This window comes from Kogia breviceps, chromosome 4 (assembly GCF_026419965.1).
Source record: "Kogia breviceps isolate mKogBre1 chromosome 4, mKogBre1 haplotype 1, whole genome shotgun sequence".
Taxonomy (NCBI): domain Eukaryota; kingdom Metazoa; phylum Chordata; class Mammalia; order Artiodactyla; family Physeteridae; genus Kogia; species Kogia breviceps.
In genome coordinates this window covers 177,729,312-177,734,001 of record NC_081313.1, presented here as the reverse complement: position 1 = coordinate 177,734,001, position 4,690 = coordinate 177,729,312, and the positions used below count along the sequence as shown (strand labels likewise).

General features: G+C 47.9%; 1 pseudogene; it reads left to right on the top strand.

Moving 5' to 3' along the window:
* Positions 1–250: 250 nt before the first annotated feature.
* Positions 251–2,738, top strand: LOC131755851 (tigger transposable element-derived protein 1-like; annotated as a pseudogene).
* Positions 2,739–4,690: the final 1,952 nt, after the last annotated feature.

Genomic DNA, 4,690 nt, shown 5'->3' with positions numbered 1-4,690 from the left:
CCCAAACTTTTTCATTAGGATTATATTTGTTATGATGAGCTGTGATCAGTGATCTTGGGTGTTACTATTGTAATTGCTTTGGGGCGCCGTGAACTGCACCCATATAAGACGGCGAACTTAATCAATGAACCTTGTGTGCGTTCTGACTGCTCCACTGACCGGCCATTCCCCCATCTCTCTCCCTCCCCTCTGGCCTCCCTATTCCCTGAGACACAACAGTATTGAAGTCAGATCGGTTAGTAACCTTACAATGGCCTCCAAGTGTTCAAGTGAAGGGAAGAGTTGTATGTCCCTTACTTTAAATCAAAAGCTAGAAATGATGAAGCTTAGTGAAGAAGGCATGTCAAAGGCTGAGAGAAGCTGAAAGCTGGGCCTCCCGTGCCAAACAGTTAGCCAAGCTGTGAATGCAAAGGACAAGTCCTTGAAGGAGATTAAGAATGCTACTCCAGGAACACGTGAATGATACGAAGGGTGAGACAGCCTCATTGCTAATATGGAGGAAGTTTTCGTGGTCTGGATGGAAGATCACACCAGCCAGAACATTCCGTTAAGTCAAAGCCTCATCCAGCGCAAGGCCCTAACCCTCTTCAGTTCTTTGAAGGCTGAGAAAGGTGAGGAAGCTGCAGAAGAAAAGTGTGAGGCCAGCCGAGGTGGGTTCATGAGGTTTAAGAAAAGAAGCCGTTTCCATGACATCAAAGTGCAAGGGGAAGCAGCAAGTGCTGGCGCAGAAGCTGCAGCAAGTTCTCCAGAAGATCTAGTTGAGATCATTCAGGAAGGTGGCTACACTAAACGGACTGTCAATGTAGATGAAACAGCCTTCTATTTTTTTTTTTTTTTTTTTGCCATGCCGCATGGCATGCAGAATCTTAGTTCCCTGACCAGGGATGGAACCCGTGCCCCCTGCAGTGGAAGACAAGAGTCCTAACCACTTTACTGCCAGGGAATTCCCATCAGCCTTCTACGACTGGAAGAAGATGCCATCTAGGACTTTCACAGCTAGACAGGAGAAGTCAACGCCTGGCTTCCAAGCTTCAAAGGTCGGGGCTGACGCTCTTGTTAGGGATGTCAGCTAGCAAGATGCAGCTGGGGACTTCCAGTTGAAGCCAATGCTCATTTGCCATTCCCCCAATCCTAGGGCCCTTCAGAATTAAGCCCAATCTACTCTACCTGTGCTCTGTAGATGGAACAACAAAGCCTGGGTGACAGCACATCTGCTGACAACACGGTTTACTGAGTATTTTAAGCCCACTCTTGAGACCTACTGCTCAGAAAAAAAGGTTCCTTTCAAAATATCACTGCTCATTGACAATACACCTGGTCACCCAAGAGCTCTGGTGGCGACGGACAAGGAGATTCCTGTTGTTTCCATGGCTGCTAACATAACATCCATGTTGCAGCCCACGGATCAAGGAATCATTTCAACTTTCAAGTCTCATTCTTTAAGAAATAACATTTTGCAAGGCTACAGCTGCCATAGATAGTGATTCCTCTGATGGATCTGGGCAAAGTCAACTGGAAACCTTCTGGAAAGGATTCACCATTCTAGATGGCATTAAGAACATTCATGAGGACTTCCCTGGCGGTCCGGTGGTTAAGACTCCACGCTGCCACTGCAGGGGGCACGGGTTCGATCCCCGGCTGGGGAAGTTCCACATACCTCAAGACACAGCCAAAAAAAAGGAAATTCATGATTTGTGGGAAGAGGTCAAATATCAACACGAACAGGAATTTGGGAGAAGTTGATTCCAACCCTCATGGATGACTTTGAGGAATTCAAAACTTCAGTGGAGGAAGTCACTGCAGATGCTGTGGAAACAGCAAGAGAACTAGGATTAGAAGTGGAGTCTGGGGCTTCCCTGGTGACGCAGTGGTTGAGAGTCTGCCTGCCGGTGCAGGGGACGCGGGATCGTGCCCCGGTCTGGGAAGATCCCACGTGCCGCGGAGCGGCTGGGCCCGTGACCCATGGCCGCTGAGCCTGCGCGTCCGGAGCCTGTGCTCCGCAACGGGAGAGGCCACAACGGTGGGAGGCCCGCGTACCGCAAAAAAAAAAAAGTGGAGCCTGAAGATGGGACAACTGCTGAAATCTCAGGATAAAACTTTCACAGATGAGGAGTTGCTTCTCATGGATGGGCAAAGAGAGTGGTTTCTGGAGATGGAAGCTACCCCTGGTGTAGGCGCTGTGACGATTGTGGAAATGACAACAAAGGATTTAGGATACGACAGAAACTTAGTTGATAAAGCAGCAGCAGGGTGTGAGGGGATTGACTTCAGTTTTTTTTTTTTTTTTTTTTTTTTTGCAGTACGCGGGCCTCTCACTGCTGCGGCCTCTCCCGCTGCGGAGCACAGGCTCCGGACGCACAGGCCCAGCGGCCATGGCTCACGGGCCCAGCCGCTCCGCGGCACGTGGGATCCTCCCAGACCAGGGCATGAACCCGCGTCCCCTGCATCGGCAGGCGGACTCTCAACCACTGCGCCACCAGGGAAGCCCTGACTTCAGTTTTGAGGGAAGTTCTGCTGCGGGTAAAACGCAGTCAAATAGCGCAGCACGCCACAGAGAAATGGTTCATAAAAGGAAGAGTCAATTGACGCAGCAAAGTTCACTGTTGTCTTATTTTAAGAAATCGCGGCAGCCACCCCAGCCTTCAGCAACCACCACCCTGATCAGTCAGCAGCCACAGAGGCCAGACCCTCCACCAGCAAAAAGATTACGACTCGCTGAAGGCGCAGATGATGATTAGCATTGTTTAGCATATTTTTAAATGAAAGTATGTACATTTTTAAAAGACATAATGCTATGGCACACCTAACAGACTACATGTAGCATAAACGTGCTTTATACGCCTTCCATCTCTGTTTTTTTTAGACTTATTTTCAAAAATATTTATTAATAGACTACAGTGTAGCGTAAACGTGCTTTATGCTCCTTCCACCTCTGTCTCTTTTCATTTATTTTTTTTCCATTTTTTTTCCCATTTATTTATTTATTTATTTATTTATTTATTTATTTTTTTTGCGGTACGCGGGCCTCTCACTGCTGTGGCCTCTCCCATTGTGGAGCACAGGCTCCGGACGCGCAGGCTCAGCGGCCGTGGCTCATGGGCCCAGCCGCTCCGCGGCACGTGGGATCTTCCCGGACCGGGGCACGAACCCGCATCCCCCGCATCGGCAGGCGGACTCTCAACCACTGCGCCACCAGGGAAGCCTTCCATTTATTTTTAAAACCTATTTTCAAAAATAAATTTTGTTTGGCTGTGCCAGGCCTTAGCTGCAGCATGTGGGATCTTTTTCTTTAGTTGTGGCATGCGTGCAGGATCTAGTTCCCTGACCAGGGATGGAACCTGTGTCCCCTGCAATGGGAGCGTGGAATCTTAACCGCTGGACCACCAGGGAAGTCCCCTGTCTCTTTTTATTTATTGAAGAAACCTAGTCTTTGGTTCTCTTTATTTCGCACAGCAAGGATTCTGATTGCAGAGTGTTTTGGTTTTTGTGTTTTTTTATCATGCTCCCCTCTCCTCTATGCGTCCTGTGAATTGGTAGCGTGTCTAGAGTCTGGCTCGGGAGTTAGATTCCATTTTTTCAAGTGCACTTCATAGGTGGTGATGTGAACTCCTATCGGACAGCACACAATGTTTAGATGTCTCTTTGCCATAGTTGTTGTTGTTGTTTTTTTCCATGTGTTTCAATGTGTTATTTAAGATGACCCAGGTCTTTGAATGTTCACCAGGACCCAGGCAGTGAACTTGGGAAAGTGGGGAAAAGAGAATTCGTGTTGTGTTTGCAGTTCTTTTTCTGTCCAATTTGGTGTGGATTTGGTGTAGAGCACTGAGTTCGATACCGTTTTTGTACTGCATCATTCAGGAGGCTCCTTCATGCCCGGCTGCCCTGCTCTTAGTAAGTGATCTGTTATGGGCTGAACTGTGTCCCCCGCCAAATCCATATGTTGAGGCCCTAACTCCCAGGACCTCAGAATGTGACTGCATTTGGTGATGGGTCTTTAAAGAGGTGATTACATTAAAAGGTCCTCAAGGTCAGTCCTAACCCAATACGACTGGTGTCTTTATAAGAAGGGGAGATTAGGACACAGACAAAGGAGTGACTGTGTGAGGACACAGGGAGAAAACGGCCATCTACAAGCCAAGGAGAGGCCGCCGGAGGAGAATCACCCTGCCAGCACCTCCATCTCAGATGTCCAGCCTCCAAGACTCTGAGGACATGGAATTTCTGTGGTTGGAGTCACCCGGTCTCTGGTACTTGGTGTGGCAGCCCTCACAAACTGATAGAGGGTCAGCTAGGGGCCGCTGTAACATGCCCTGCCGGCCTCTTATCTTTCAGCTCCATTCGTTGTTGGCATCAATTACTTCATATTCTGAATCAGTTAGAGAGCCGTACGTTTCTCTTTTAGTCATTTCCCCCCATCAATTAGCTGGAATTCTTCCCTAAAGAAGAAATCTCCTTCTTCAACCAGGGCTGGTTGGTTTTCCTGAAATGTGGTTCCTACCAATGTTATTGAAGTCTAGTGGATTTACAATGTGGTGTTAGTCTCAGGTGCACAGCAAAGTGATTCAGTTATACCCATACATATATTCATTTTTCTTCAGATTTTTTTCTCATATAGGTTGTTAGAGAATATTGAGTAGAGTTCCCTGTGCTACACGGTAGGTCCTTGTTGGTGATCTATCTTATATATACT